Raw genomic sequence first — 17,055 nt, 5'->3', positions numbered from 1 at the left:
CGGCTGAGAAGAAACAGCATATTATACCAACGCTGGCTTCACTTCTCAAGCTCCCAGTGCAGTGTGGGATTGATTTTAACATTTTATTGATCACCTTTAAAGCACATGCTGGTGGAGCTGCGAATCATTCCTCTTAGCTTTCATCCCCCCTGTGAGGCCGCAGGCTGAGGAACAAAGATGTGAGGATAGACTGCAATCACTAGTGACAGGAATCTGACTGGAGCTTTAATCACTGCTACACCGTTCAGCCATTTTCTTTCTCTCTCCCTCCACAAGAACACATATTGACATTTAGTGCACGTTGTGTTGATTAACAAAGTGATTTGTTTCTTTAAATCAGAGTTTCTCTGTTTGGTCCAGGGAGCTGCTGGTTGTCCATCTTACCAGGTGCTTCATTGCAGTTAATGACATTCATCTAGCATCTCAGGTGTCCATTACTTCCTCATTAGTCGGCTGGAGTAAAAACCAGCAGGGTGGAAAAATCACTGATTAAAAAGATAAAGATAGGTATTTATCTTGGGTCTGTTGGTTCAATCGGTGAGTTTAAACCGCTCAGAGCCACAGGGGGAAGATGTTCAACCAATGAGATGCGCCGCTCAGCAATCACTGTAGATTGGGGACCAGTGATGGACATTCAGCCTCTCTACCCGGGTGAAGAGCCTCCCTGGGGGCATGAAAGCCTCTGACCCCCTGTGGAGGAGGCTCCCTTAGGACCTCAGCAGGGTCTCCCACCTCTCTTTCCCAGGAACAGAACCTCAGAACCTGCCTGAGTAGAGAGGAGGAGCGGTAAACAGAGCAGGAGGTCGGCTCTACTCTGGACCAGGATGCTAGAAACGACTAGAAGCTCAGCACTCAAGGTCAGACCTGCACAAACATTAACACGCAAGAGCCACACACCTAAAGGAAAGTTTCTGTGGTTTGAGTGTCTGTGTCTGTTTCTTTTGTTTCAGTTTTGTGTTCAGTCTCACTTTCTGCCTCTTAAATCAAGACGCAGCCATAAATCTCAACTGTGAATGTTTTCAGATTCATTACTGTGGGACTCCAGAACAAAAAGGTGAATCAAACACAACTCACACTGTCAGCTTGAGCTCAGGAGAAGCAGAGATATTCAGACAGTGTAACAGGATTCCCTCCTCTGGGCTTATAACTGCTTCTCATTCTCCTTCTTCCCCCTCCATATTTCTCCTCATCCTTGACTGGCATGAGGCCTGTAGGGGGCGATGTTAAGCCATTTTCAACCTGACCCTGTTTTTTGGTATTTTTGTGTAGAGCCTTTTTTGAGTGTGACTCCGCCACACACACACACACACACACACACACACACACACACAGCCACACACACACACCTGGCCTCAAGTGGGACTCGTGCCTGTAATGGAGTTTCCTGCTCTCCTCACCCACATGTATGCATAACAATAGACGGTAAGAGTGTGAGTCACATTCCACCGTCGCTCATCTGTGACAAATGAGCTCGGCGATCCGTTTGGTTTCGTTGTGGCGATCCGGTGAAGTGGAAGTTTTCTCAGAGCTGATTGTTCGCCAGTGATTGGATACATGAAGAAGTGTGAAAATGAATAAATGAGACTGTAGTAGAAGTCAGATATTATATAAAGCAGAAAAACAAAACTGTGGGACGCCAGAGAGACAAGAATCTGCAGGTTTCTAATGGATTAAACCTAAATCCAGACTCAGGTGCAGCATTTAGGAACCGTCTCTTCCTCTCTGCGTTCTGTCTCCATGCACATGCTCGAGTTTTGGTCCCGTTCCAAACACAATCCTATCAGCACTAATACAGAAGTACAGACGGTGTGTGTGTGTGTGTGTGTCCCCAGGGAGACGCGTTGGCTTCATGTTTACATACAAGACGTTCTGAGGCATGAAACGTTTGAATATTTTGTTTCCGTTTGTGAGACGCTGGCCTCAGATCTGCCGTGACGACCCGATGATGCACGTTTCTGTTATCGTTGCACCTTTATCTCATCATTCCAGACGATATGAAGTCAAAGTTGACATCTTTTGGCTCAAATCCCTCCTCCCCTCCTGAAAGCTAAGTCATTGAATCTTTGCTGTTTCCAGTGTTGGAGTCTCTGCTGGCTGCCTCGGCTGTAAATCAGTTTGAATCTCTCACATTTTATCACTGCTTATCTTAAAAGCCTTGAGTACTTTGCAGTCAGTCGCTGCCTTTGTGCGCTTGGCTACACTCACCGACTGATGCAACTCCAACTATTCACCGCCCACCACAGAGCCACTTGTCACTTTTTTCACGGTTTTATCTCTGCAATTCCCAAACAAGAGTGTGTGTGTGTGTGTGTGTGTGTGTGTGCAGGGTGGAATAAAGGATCGGGGCGTGTGAGGCAAGAGGCTTTATGTTCAAGTGTTTCTTTGAAGCAGAAACAACCCAGTGTGTTATTATCAGACGCAAGAGTACTTATGAAATTGCACAATACTCCGAGCATAAGGATAATGTGTAATTACAGACATTATGGAGCCGTTTAGAATGGAGGAGGATAATAGAGGGATGTGATCTGACACCCGTCCCAGCGCCTCTTTGTGTTGACGGCTCCCATTCAGAGAGACGACAGAACAATGAGGAGCAGGCTGATCAGCTGGAGCCACGCCACCATCGAGAGCTTCCTTCATTATTGATCCCATCAGCCTCATTAGTTTCCTCTAATCAGCTGCTTTGTTGTCGGTTTGTCTTGGTTCGTCCCGTCAGAGAGACCTTTGGGTGAAAGCCTGACGTCAGAGCGACACCCAGGATGGTTTCTGCTCACACTGGGAGCTGCTCAGAGCGTTTACACTGCAGACACAAAGGTGATCGGTCTCTCTCTTTGGATCAGAGGAGCGGTGATGTCACAGGCCAGCAGACAGGAGATGTGAGTTGTTTGTGTATAGGAGGTTAAATGCAGGATGACATCGGAGAGGCCGTTTGCTCAGAGGAGATGTTTCATAACAGCTCTCGCTAACCAGACTCCTGAGGCCTCGTCTCCTCCTCTCCTCGTCTCCTCCTCTGCAAGCTGCTCAACGCGGCACTTTCTCAACATTTCTCCCTCTTGCGTGTGTGTGTGTAATAGAATCACAGGGGATTACCGATCATCTTCACTCAAACATAACTCGTGTTCTTCTCCAGCTCCTCTCGCTTCTCTTTTGTTTGTAGATCGACAGTGACAGTTATTGACTTACATCATAAAAGTGATTCATTCCTACACATATATGGTTTAGTTTGACTCTCTTTTTAAAGGCCCCATTGCTGTGAAGGGAATCAGGGGATTGGCTGACCGTTCTAATAGGATCGCAGAGCTGATGTGGCCCGTATGTGTGAGTGTGTTCCTCTCACTACATTCCGATTCCTCCCCGAGCCTCCGTGCGTCGTGTGTTTACTCCAGAGCAGAAGCTTTAATCTGGTTTCAGGTTTGGGGCCTGGGCAGCAGCTCCCGGCCCGGAGCGGCACATCAGCCGGATGCTGACATCAGTTTAAAGGCGAGACCCACCAGCTGCCATTCACGATGAAAACTTTGGGCTCTTTGCAACCCGGATTCCGAGCGGGAGATAAGCTGTGCTTTGATAAGTGTGTAAGAGCCGTCCATGCCCCCCGCTGGTGCCTCCGCTCAGGAATACCAGAGTGGAAAGCTGCTCGCCTCCATACAAACACGTAGACAGGCGCTGGTGATGCATATTGACGGCTTGTAAATGTGTTTGTGGTCTGCTGAAGACTTCACCAAGCCTCCAGAATACCAGAGTACATTTATGTTTAATGTACCAAAGCAGACACAAAGTGGATAAACGTTAAAGGCTTGTAAGGAACTTTATGTTGCACCAATGGAGCTTCAGTTCATCTTTCAGTTATGCGTGGTCTCATCTCAAACATCAAGCAGCGTCCATGAGTGGGAAGCTGGCGAGCGATCCTCTCTCGTCTCCTCCTGGTCCAAACCGTCTTCTTCTGTCTGTGCCAAGCCCAGACAAGACAAATCGATATGCTGAAAGTTCTATTTCAGTCACTTGGTGGAGATGTTTGTACTTCTGTAGGAGTCCTGAAGGAGAACAGATCCAAACAGGTGAGAGCAGCTTGGTGCCTCACAGTAGAAACACGGCAGCACAGAACCTTTCCCTCTGAGCCTCGGAGCTGAGACCAAATGTTGTGCCTTCTGTCGCCGTCGCCCCTGACACCCAGCCTGACCTCTGCCACGTCTACAAGCTCCTCGCAGATGCTTGGCTTTGTTGCCACGGAAGCCCCCGGAGCATCGGGCCGCCCGGAGACAGAGCTGAGATGAGATGAGAGTCTGTGGCTGCGTCTCCTGCAGCTGTGAAGATGGAAGAACGTTCTCTCACACGTAGGAGTCTGAATGAGACGAGGAGCCGCCTCCTCTCTTCATCCTCCTGTCGTGAGCCGGGAGACATTCAGAGCATTTACACCCCAGAAACGCAGGTGATTGGTTTCCTGTATTCCACTGTGACACTTCCTCTGAAGCAGAAACTTGCCACTGCGTAACAAAGGAACAGTTGAAGCTTCAAAAATAATACAGTTTGTGAGGATTGCAGGTTTGCACAGTCGGAGCTCGAAATATCAACCGAAGCTCCTGCAGTGTGTTGGTTATTGTCCTCCTCTTCCTCCCTCCTCTGTTCCCCAGGAAACAGATATTTATTTGCCTGTATTTCATGATTCTCAGGAACATCTGAGCGAGGTCCCTGACACTGTAAACTGCAGCATTCTGTGTGTGTTTGGCTTCATGTCTGATTGAGTCACGATGGATCCATGTTGCTGTTTCTGCCCCAGCTTCGTCTGTGTTGTGTGGGAAAGGATGAACTCTAACTTTACACATTTCTTCACAGGATTTGCTCAATTTATAAATTTGCACGCTGCACTTACTTAACAGCAGGTGTGTGTGTGAACACGGCTGAGGAGGAGGCGAAGGGTGTGAAGGGTGTGAAGGGTGTGAAGGGTGTGAAGGCTCATATGCAAATTTCCAGGGCATTTTGTAGAGTCGCTGGCATGTTAGAAGACACACAAGTGAAGGAGAAAGGTGAGATGGAGAAGCATCAGGCACTCACCTGTACATAAACGTGTGACCACTGTCAACAAATCCTCTAAATATAAGAACCACCTGCTCTACTTGTCTCTAAATGCTAAAGCTGGAATAGGAAACGAGTCCCACGCATTCAAATAATGCAACTGTTAGATCAGATGTGATAAAACGTGACGGACAGGTGTTATTTGCTTCATATTGAGCTGATGACTCCTCCCATGATTTAAAGCCCAGACCCCGGCTGGCGAGCAGAGCGACGGCCTGCTGGGGCGAGTGTGTGTGTGTGTGTGTGTGAACCAAACAGCTCGGTATTAAATCAGAACAAATGAGACGATTTGCAGAAGTCTCTTTTGCTCGGTGATGTCATTACTGTCCTGCAGATCGGCCCCTGTGCATCTTATTAGGTAGATAGTTTCAGGCCCAGATCAAGTTTACATTCGGACCTTTGTGTTGAGATGTCAGCGACCCCCGTGTTTTAATCACCGCACATTAGCCTCCAATCATCTCCTGTTTGTCCTCCGCCGCTCTCTGATTGTGTCTGGGTAAATTTCAGCCTCTTCCTCCTTCCTGCTTGCTCTCTCTCGTCTGGCTGCTCCATGCCTTTTAATGCTGCGATCATTTGTCTGGAGTGAACCTGAGCGAGTTCCATCAGGGGGAATTAATCCAGTTTAAGTGAACATTGATCTCGACTCCAATCTGTGAAAAATGAAATGGACCCAACAGCTTCAGACGCCGCGTTAACATGTTTCACACACACACACACACACACACACACCTTATGTTAGTGAAAGCTCTGTATGTTCCCAGCTGATGTATTGGGAGTGATGGTGATGATGACGGTCAGCGCTGTCCTCCATTTTGCTCCAGCTTGAGGATGAGCAGGTGGAGCAGTTAAGTCTTAAATCTCAGCCTAAAGCTCCAATCCGCCCACTTTGACGCCTTTTCACACATTTTGGCCTGTTCTCAGGACCGTGTGGGCGCCTGCAAACAATACCCGTCTGACACTTCACTGCCAACTTTCTGATGCCTGCTTACTGCAAGTTGAGACTCCCAGAGTCAAACTTTAACGAGTGGGAGCGCAGAGAGCGGCACGGGGATTTAAACCAATTTAGGATGCTGACTGGTTGTGATGGAGTTCTGAGTGTGACCTCCTCACGTGTCACATCTGTACACACACGACAGGTTTGCATGTGTGTGTGTGTGTGTGTGTGTGTGTGTGTGTGTGTGTGTGTGTGTGTGTGTGGATAGAGCAGAACGGGGGGGAGCAGACGGATTGTTTGGCTGTGAGGAGGATTCGGGATCTGAACTCTGCACGAGGTGAACCAGGTGGAATGAGTTCTCCAAATAGCTGTGAGTTTGGGATGCAGCTTTTAGGAGTTTTGCGACCGCAGACCTCGAATTCAATTTCAACCAGCTTTAATCTGAAGAGAGGTCAGATCAACAAGGATCACTGAGAACATCCGTGGGTGTTCAGGATCTTTAAAGGGATCAGTCAGATGCTTTTGTTTATCCAGTCAGGAAATGCAGCACGCCGACTCTCTAAGCCAAATGCAACACAACGCTAATTGATTATTCCACGTCTGAGCCTCACATTCCTCTGTATCCTGGAACTTTAGCTTCATTAGATTAAAAGCACAGTGAGATGGAGCTCAGTAGGTCTCAGGTCTGGTCTGCAGGACTCTGGGCCCTGCTGGTTTTCACTGTAGCCGTCTAATTGGGAGCTGAATTCCACCTGGGACTCCCGGTGAATGTCATTAACCAGCTCACAGGGCAGCCAACAAACTGTTCTGCAGGTCCTGGGGGGGGGGGTGGCGGCAGGATTTAAATAGAACTAATGGCCTGAGCTTCCTCAAAGTCAACACGGCCTACAGGGGAGAGCAGCCGAGGCAGCCGCTGATACATCCACACACCAAATAAGTCAGGTCTGAAAGGTCGCAGCTCCTCTGTTTGGTCGTGCAGACACTTAGTGAGGCTCTCAGACCTGTGGAGCAGCGACTCAAACACACTGTAACTACAGGAACTATGATGTCATCAGTTACACCCGAGCCGTCAGAATGAGAGGAACGTGTGCCGGTCCCATCATCGGACAGAAACTGCTTCAATGAAGGAGAATATGTAAACACACAGATTGTTCTCAGGCACAGATGTTTATGATGTCATCACATGTGTCATACTGATTAGATTATGTTCATTGTGCTGTGTCTGAGGATTCTAACTTCCTGTTTAAAAGTTTAAAAACCAATGGAAGAGACAAAAGCCTAAACCTTCAACTCAATCTCTCTTTCTGAGCTCCAGTTTCATTTCTTCTGAGTTGCTGAAGTGCTGAGAAATCAAATGAGAGGATTAATTCTTCTTCTGTGATTGTGTGATTTAGCCTGGCGACATTTCAGGCAGGTTAGTGCAGCCGGAGGAGCCTGGACACAGAAAGGTCAGGCAGAAAAACAGCAACACAACAGCCGAAAACTCCACACACAGCCTGGTTTCCTCTCGTTAGAACTGAACTGTGGCATCTTCCTCATTACCAAGGAGATTATGTTTGTGCCTGGCTGTGTGTGTGTGTGTGTGTGTTGTGGAGCTGTGGAGGTGTGGAGCTGTGTGTGTGAGCAGGATAGGTCAAAAGAGAGGTGGAACATTATGGAAGAGAGGGAGGATCTGGATCAGAGCTTTTCCCTGTAATTTCATGCCATAGACAACCATTCAGTGAGGAGGAAGGTGTGGCCTTGGCTGAGTGTTCTTCTGTTGGTCCTGGTTCCCGTCTCTCCCGCTTCTATTCTGGTCTCCTCTCAGTCTGGAGTGTCGGTGAGTGCAGGAGGGGGAGTGGCGAGCCGGGCCGTCGCCACAGGGAGTCAAACTGAGTGCTGGGATGTCTGGCCTGAGCCCCGCTGAGGCGTTAACCCCACAGGTACATGCTAATGAAGGCAGCCGCATCTATATTCCTGCTCTAAGTCCCACCGCAGCAGGACACACACTCTCTGGTGGTGCTGTACCTGTGAGGATCTGTCCAAGGACTTCACCTTAAAGGCCAAATCCTCTTTGCCCGCTCAGTTAAATATCAGTCAAACTTTCGCTTAAAGTAGCCTCTTTGCTATTCTCACATTTTTCCCAGAATGCCGTCGGTAAACTTCCCAGCTGTGTGGAACTTAATGTACAGAACGGGGAGTGAAAGCGAGACTATTATTAGAGTGTGAACAGAACAATACTGGTTCAGTCCATATGGTGCATAAGTAAGAGGAGGAGTCTTGTTGATGCACTGCATTGTGGGCCGTGGACAGTAAAGGCAGCCGATAGATCGTTTCCCTCTGATGCTTCTATGATTGATCTCTCTCTGTGTGGCTCTTTAATGTGGGAGCAAATGGTTCAATTTACAAATAAAGCTCCTTTTTCTTTCATTCTGGGCTCTGAAACAAAGCAGATGTTATCAAAAAAATCTGCTTTATTTCATTCATTTTAATACTTTAAATAAATCCTGACCTAATCCAAAATCTAATCCTCACCTGGAACCTGAATCCAAAACCCTGAATAATCTTGTTGAGCTCTTACAGAAAAAAAACGTCCTCACTTTGGGGAATGTTCCTCTCATCTAGCTGTCAAGTGTTTGGTCCTCACAGGGATGGAGCCGTCACAACACACACACACACACACACACACACACACACACACACACACACACACGCACACAATTTCATATCTCCACTCTGCCACATGGCGTCCCCTGTGATTTGGTCACAGGAAGGAATCTGTCACGGAAGATTAAATAAGGCAGAGATAAGGGGAAGTAGTGGTGTGTATTAGTAATAAGAATAGAAATGGATGAAAGCTGCTGTTGGATCACATATGAAGCAAATATAAACATCAGAGAGCGAAAGGAAAGAAGAGATAAAAGATAGAAGAAGGGGCGAGAAAGCAGAGTGATCCTGTAGGTGTGTGTGTTTGTGTGTGTCTGTGTGTGTGTGTGTGTGTTTCATGCATGCAGGGTGCAGAGGTCACACTCGGGGGCCGAGCTCTTCACAGGTAACGGCACAGAGAGGCTGATTAACTGGGAAGACTCCATCCCAAACATCCCACGGGAAAGTCAGCCACGATGCAATGCAGGGTTTCCTGTCGCATCTTTCAAAATAAAAGCAGAAGGCGTGCTGCTCCTGGAGTGACGAGCGCGTCGTGATCGCCAGAGAGCATCAGGAGCTGTGACTGCACCCGAGTGCTCTCAGGCTCATATGGGCTCAGCAAATACAAAATGCTTGATGGAAACAACAACAACAACAACAACATCAACAACAACAACAACTATCGGCTAGAAGCTAATGTGTTGAGCAACTGTTGGCTATTCTAAGGAACAAATGGATCTTTATGTTTGGGTTGGTTGTTCTCCAGCTTATCTTCAATCACCTGATGGCTCCATTTTGTCTGGAGCGTGTTGATCAATCGCCTGCTGCATTGATTCAGCTTCCACACTTGAACGTGATCGTCTGGGGTCTCCAGTCTCTTACTCAAAATGCTCTCTTCCTCTTTTGCCTGATGACTTTTCTGTCCAGGGATTTATGGCTGTCAGATAAACAAAGAAGGAAATGAACAGACTTATCTTAGCCTCGCTGATGTCTTCCTTCCTTTGATGGGTCGACGCCGTGCTTGAATACATATTGATCGCTGAGGTGAATCCATACTTGACCTCAATTAAAGCCCCCCGAGTCATGCTAAGGAGACATTTGGTTACATGCATGAATCAATAGCTGCTCGTCAGGATAATTGATCCTCCCCATTATTTTTCATTATTTTGTGCTTAACTGCAGAGCTCTAGTTTCCCTGGATTGTTAAACAGCTGCTGGAGTCAAAGCAAACACACTCAGAGGGCCGAAGTAGACGCTAAGTGCTCACAGAGGAAGTACATTTAGCTGCGACCTGATCAAATCAATGCCGTCCAAACGCTGACATTGACAAGTATATTTAATTTGTGAAAAATAAAATAAAGAAGGAGCTCAGTCAAACACTTTATTCAGCTGATTTCCTCCTGCGTCTCCTCCCACGGTATGTTAGTCTCAAATTGTATCAGTTGATGTATTTTATGGCGTCTAATTGTATTTGCCGACGCCTACAGGGCAGAGCGCTGGGACGGCTCTCTGCACGCTTACGCCGCCGCCGCCGCCGCTTCACAGGCAGAGGAATGTTGACTTCCATTGTTTTGAATAATTTACTAAATGAAACCTCTCCTCGTGCTGCTAAAGGGAAAATCATTAAGAGACTGACAGGAGGTCCACGCCTCCTATAGAAGCATGTGACCTGTGGAGCTTCACTGTGTTTGGCCCCCGGAGGATCAGAGACGCTGTGATTTACATATTAAAGATAAGATAAATAAAGCCATGGCCACCGGGGGGAATGTGGGGGAAACCTCTGAACTCTGAACCGCTCGCAGGCAAACATCACACAGAGAGGCATATTAATGAGCACACACATATTTACATTTAGAGTCTGAATGGAAACCCGACACATGTTTGAGTAGCGTGCTTATAATGAGGAGCCGCTTATCCTCCACAGGTTTAACTGCTTTGTTTAAAGGAACGGAAGTGGCAACAACCTTTATGAGATGTTTGCGTATTTGGAAATAAAATGGGGGGAAGAAAACCCTAATTCTTTATAGATAAATAGATCATATGGTTTGTAATTGTTCATTCATCTGTTATTGATTTATTTGTTAAACCCTTTAGTTCACATTTCATTCATTCATTCATTCCTTGAGCCTGATGTATTTATTTATGTAGACATGAACGTATTGAGTGATTGCAGCCTTTGAAAATTTAATTTCACCATTTCACGATTTTGCTGTTTTATTTGTAACACAAGGCTCTTACTTTGAAGGCAGAATCATCTTTCGCTGTTTCTGGCTGGCTTGACTCTCCCCTCTCTCTCTCTCTCTCTCTCTCCCTCTCTCTCTATCTCCCTCTCTCTCTCTCTCCTTCCCTCCCCATCTTCCAGCCCTGTGCCGATGCCTCGTTATACCGACAGCAGCCTGGTGCCGTCAGGAAGGATGAGCTGCCTGGTTATCTGATAGAAAAGATTTGAAAAAATTTGAAAAACAGAAAGAAAGAGAAAACAGGGATTTTTTTGTGAGGTAGTTTTTTTTCTCCTCTCGCTCTCTATGGAAGACAGAGTGGAGAGAGACTGAGAGGACATTCACAGTCTGTGCAAGTGTGTGACTGTGTGTTTGTCAAGAGTGTGTGTGTGTGTGTGTGTGTGCGTGTGTGTGTGCTTAGTCGGACACCCACTCAGTGATGTAAAGGTGGATTTTGGCATGTGGAGGATCAGGTAAAAGGTAAGACTCATGCCACACACACACACACACACTTTACCTCCGCCGGGTTCCATCTGTTGATAAGATGAGTGTTAATGTTTTCCTGTGTGACTTCCTGTTAACTGGCTGTTAACTCGCAGAAAAGAGTGACACTTGATTTCATCAGTCTCTGTGTCGGAGGATAGGCGGTGTCCGTGTCTGAACAGGAGCTGCCACGAGTTGGGAGGATGCAAGTAATTAATAATTAAAAGAGCAAAGAGGACCTGATGAGGCCCCCCGGGGTTTGTGGCGATGAGGGAAGAGGATGTGGTGCATTGGTAGAGTGTGTGTGAGGAGTTTGGGCGGAGGATGACACTATTTACCAGCAAGCTGTGAGGGGAAAGGTGCAGGAGCGGGGAGGGAATAAAGGGAATTCTGACGTGGAATATTGGAATAAATGAGCAGATAGAGGCCGGTCAGGGTCGGAGCGGATGGTGTGGGAGTGACGGCTCCTCCTGCGGACGGCGGTCTGACTGTAGTTTCCACTGACGACTGTTGCAGCTGAGATCACATCTGTATGTCGGCTGTCACGATGACACCGACACCGGCAGAGGAGCTCACAGTGGAGACGGAGGGAGCGCTGCTGCTGCTGCCAGCCAAAGTGGCCCTGCAGCACAGGAGCAGAGTCCCTCTTTTGTTGGACCCCCACCCCCCCCACCAGAGTGAACCAGGATCCCTAAAAGCCTGGGGCGTGGGGGTCTGAGGGGGGGCTGGGGGTGTGGGGGGGTTTGCTTGCTTTCATGTGGACGAGTGCTTGTAAGAATCCCTCACTTTACACACTCCTGCCTTAACCTTAAGTATGAGAAATAGACCTGAATTATAAATGAGTTACGGTCCAGCCGGGGGGACGCAGCTACTGTCTCCCTCTGACGTCCATGATCATTAATTGGATGTGGCGTGGCGACTGGAATTGCTTCCAAATCGAATCTGCTGGGTTTGATCTGGAGGATGGAGAGCCAAGTTCAGACGCAAATGGCCGGGAATCCATTTGTGAGCCGTTTCTAAAAATAAAAGTCACATCCAGGAAGTATCCAGGGCCCATATTTCAACCCAGACCGTACTCTGGCAGCGTGTGGTTGATCATTTCTGCTGTGTTATCAGCATAACTCTGGAGAATCAAAGTGAGTTTGGGTGAAGGGAAACAGGTGCAGGGGCCGCGACAAAGCTGGGGGGGGCGGCTGTCCATAACTGCTGCCCCTGCTGTCTCCAAGCAAGAGGGATGCTAATGGAGGAGAGAGAGGAGAGAGAGAAGAGGGAGGAGAGAGAGAGAGGGAGGAGAGAGAGAGAGAGAGGGAGAGAGAGGAGGAGAGAGGAGAGAGAGAGAGGAGAGGAGAGAGGAGAGAGGAGAGAGGAGAGAAGAGAGAAGAGAGAGGAGAGAAGAGAGAGGAGAGGAGAGAGGAGATTGGAGAGAGAGGCGTTACTGCTGCAACAGAGTGAGAGAGAGAGAGAGAGAGAGAGAGAGAGAGAGAGAGGGAGAGAGAGAGGGAGAGAGGGAGAGAGAGAGAGAGAGAGGGAGAGAGAGAGAGGGAGAGAAAGGGAGAGCGTGAGCCTACGAGAGAGTGTGTGAGGCGTTTCCATGGCAACCTGTCAGGGGTGTGTTTGGTCCCTGGAGATGGTGAGGAGCAGAGAGGAGGAGAGAGATGAGAGGCGAGGAGAAAACTATCCCTCGTTAAGGGTTAGAGGGGGATGGGGAGGAGATAATGGAGGGAAGAGGGGAAGGTGGGATTGTTTCCTCTCCCGTCGGGGCTTTCTTTCGCCCTTTTCTTCTTCTTCTTCTTCATCACGTTTCGTTTTCCCCTCCCTCTCTCCGTGTCACGCTACCTCCTCCATCCAGGTGGAAGCAACTGTGTGGGTTTTGTAATGGCAGCGTTGGAGTCACACAGGGTGACGTACTGATGGACGGGAGTGTGTGTGTATGTGTGTGTGTGGAGGCAGTCGCGTGTTTGATCCCCTCTGAAGACACACGCAGGCAGGCAGGCAGGCAGACAGACAGACAGACAGACAGGCAGGCACTATCCTTCTATTTGCACACTGACTCTGCTTACTTCTGCTCAGCTTCACACATGTCAGCACGTGATCTTAACCCTAACCTTGACCTCCGGCCTAACCCTGAGCTCCAAGGCCACAGTAGCCACAATAAAAACCTCCCAAACATCAACATGAAGACAAAAGAAGCGAGGAGGAAGTGATAATGTATATGATAATGTATAGAAGAGTGTGAGGTGAAGATGTGGTCCATGATCAAAGCTGCTCAGAGTTCAGAGTGAAGCTTTGGTCCAAACAGAAACACATGAACAAGATAAAGATAAAGACCATCTGACATCTTAAACAAACTGTCATTACATTCAGAGAGCTGCAAAATAATAAGAACCAATAACAAAATAAATAAAAGAGCTGCAGCACCAAAATCATAAAACATAATAACAATAATTATCACCAAATATAAAACATGAAATAAAAGCAGGATGCTCGGTGAAAAAAAGCTCCAAAAATATGAATGAAGCCAAAGCACAAAAATCATCAAATATAGTGGAAATAGTAAAAAAATCTAATAGTTAAACGTTTGATGGCTGAACGGAGGCCTTCTGCTGTCGTTTGTGCCACAGCTGCTTGGCAACAGTCAAAGTTACGATCAGCTGTCAGTCACACCATTCAGCTGCACTTCATCATCTTCCAGGTGACATGATGGAACTATAAGATGGTGAATTATGGAGGAATGTGAGCGGCAGCAGAGTGGGCGTGTTCACTGAGGTCACAGAGGTCACAGAGGTCACGCTTCTTTATCTGGTGCCATCTTTGTAATAGGGTGATTTGTATTTCCTGGTAATATACAGTAAATCTGCTTTGCTCCACAGTTTCCCTCATAATAATACTGAGCTATTTCCAGAAATGCTAATATTTACATTTAAATCCATTATCTGTGGCATGCCTGTATTGTACTCAGATGAGGGGGGGGGGGGGGGGCCCATTCATCTGCGTGCGGCCCTGCTGGTTGGTGTGGAGATGATGCTTTATCAGCTCTTATAGCAGCCAGTGATCCTTCATATTTAGAGTTTCCAGTTATCGGTGCAGAAGGTCTTCCTCTCCCTCTAATCTAATTGGCTGACAGAGAACAAATCGACGGTGACACAAAGCTTTGAGTTAAACATTTCTCTTGTTGTCCTCAAAGTGGACTTCCAATAACGTAAATCATGAGGAGAGGAGAGGAGAGGAGCCGAGCAAGAGAAGCCGCATACAGTAACGCCAGAGACGCCCTACATAACCTCCTGTTGAAGAGGGGAGTTCTATAAGTTGTAGAATTATGATGCCGTGTAAGAATTCCACCCATTGAATGAGATGAAATCCCTATAAGCTGCTGAGGAAACGTCTCAGCCCTGAAGGCGTTCCCTCAAGTGCACCACTGTACAGAGCGAGAAGGAGCATTTTAATGAAGCTTACAGGAGTTTCATAACGCAGAGAAAGAGGCCACGGGAAGAGGAAACACAGAGGAAGTTCTTAAATATGGAATAATAACGCTGAGGCGAGGAGCCGCAGCTGAGACGTCTGAGCCTTTACACTGTCACACCTACTTTACGTGATCAGTTCATTTCATTCACACTGGATGAAGATGAGCATTAATGGGCGTCATGGATTTCCCCGAAGGCGTCTGTATCACAGATCAGAGACACGTCGGCCTCCTCTATGTAGACGGCCCCCACACACTAATTAGTCAAAGCCGTAAACCTTCTTTATGACCTCTTAACAGAGAGAAGTCTGGGTGAGATTAGAATGCCTGCACAAATAAAGACACTGCAGCCTGCGGGGATCATAAAAGCCATCACAACACTTTACGCACACTATACACACACAATATGGCCTTTAAAAGCTCTATTGTGTGATCATGGCGGTTCCATGTTTGGATCGGATTTCTTCAATCAACCAATGAGAGCTTCTCAAAGAGGAACTCCTCACTGAAAAGAAAGTTCTCACCGTCTTCCTCAAACTTCAGACATCATTTTCTTTATTGATGGAAAATACAATCTGTTGTTGCTAGGAGTCAGAGTGTGAGGATCTGTAAATAAGACAGAATGAGACTGAGATTGCGTCATTAAATTTGAATGAGTGTGTCAGATATCATTTTTAAATACGATGAAATAAGATTTGATCATATTTCAAGATCCCTCCTTCCCTTCCACTGCAGGGGAATATCTGTCTTTGAACAAGCACACACACACACACACACACACACACACACACACACGCGCGCACACACACGCACGGTGCACTCTAACTACAAGCACCAGCAGAGAACACACACTGTGCAACACATGCGTCATCACGGGATCCACATCATGCAGTGAGTCCAGGTTATCCACTCAGTCTGCAGCTCTGTGAACGTGAACGCGTGGATGTGACGTCAGCAGCAGAATCCTTTTACCGGCAGCTTCTCCACGCATCACCCATGCATACAGATGTAGAGATGTAGAGATGTGGAGATGTGGAGATATGGAGATGTAGAGATATGGAGATGTAGAGATGTAGAGATGTGGAGATGTGGAGATGTAGAGATGTGGAGATGTGGAGATGTGGAGATGTGCAGTTGAGATGTTAATGTGCAGCGCTGAGTTGTTATTGTAGAGGATTCTGGACTTTGACAGGCGGGTCTGTGGGGCCCTTTGCCCGGCTGTGATTAGCATTGCAGATGCAGGGTTCTGTAGGCGTCAGTCTCAACAAACTCAAGGTTCCCCGTCTCCAGCGTGTGATTATACTGTAACAGGGCTGCGTGGGAAACACTTCACAACTCAAAGAGCCTATTTCTGCTCGGGCATGTTACACCTCCAGCACTCGTTGCTCTCTAACACACACAAATCCATACCAGGGGTCGGCCGACTCGGATCTCTGAGCGCTCAAACCAGTTTGGAGGTTCTTGGTTCAAAGCTGCCGGGGGTCATTATGTCATGCAGACATTCAATCTCACAAATTGACGTGTTGAAAGAGAAGATGCACTTTGTTATTTTGGGGAATAAAGACAGAAAAGTTGTAGCTGACAGCCTGGAGAAAGCTTTGATAACAGCTCACAGACGAATGGAACGCTCCACTGAATCCTCACCATGATCATCATCATCATATCCTCAAGTGCAATCATGATCCTTCTCATTATCATAACCATGATCATCTTAATAAATATCTCAGTGACGATCATGGGAGCGGATGGTGCTTAGTTTTGTAATTCAGCTAAAGGGGAAACACTTAAGAATCCGTTGTGTTGATCATTGTTTCAATAATATCACACAAGCGTGCACACACACACACACACACACACACACACACACACACACACACACCCTTCTTTTCATCAAATTGTGCTTCCACCTCTCACCTCACCTCAAATCTGTCACTGTGTAGCCCATTGCATTGTAGGGTGGGCGGGGTTACACATGGGGGCGGAGTTACATGTGAGACACACGCCTCACTGACTATACATCTAAACCACTTTGTTGCTCCCATCAGTCACACATCTCCTCCTCACCAGGATGGAGCAGCACTTTGGTTTAGATGGTAATGAGGTCAGTTATGGTAGAGGTTCCACATGTTGCTCCGCCCCCCTTTGTGTAACCACGCCCCCTAGATCAATGCTGCAGCAAAGACCTCCTCTCAGTGTCCCTTTGTGCCCTGAAGCAAGGCAGCAGACTTCCCTGTAGAATGTGACCTATAGAGGCAAACACTTCT

This window comes from Genypterus blacodes, unplaced genomic scaffold, assembly GCF_046128005.1.
Source record: "Genypterus blacodes isolate CSIRO-AG114 ecotype Tasmania unplaced genomic scaffold, CSIRO-AGI_Gbla_v1 ptg000109l_1, whole genome shotgun sequence".
NCBI classification, from domain to species: Eukaryota; Metazoa; Chordata; class Actinopteri; order Ophidiiformes; family Ophidiidae; genus Genypterus; species Genypterus blacodes.
This window is presented reverse-complemented; position numbering follows the sequence as displayed.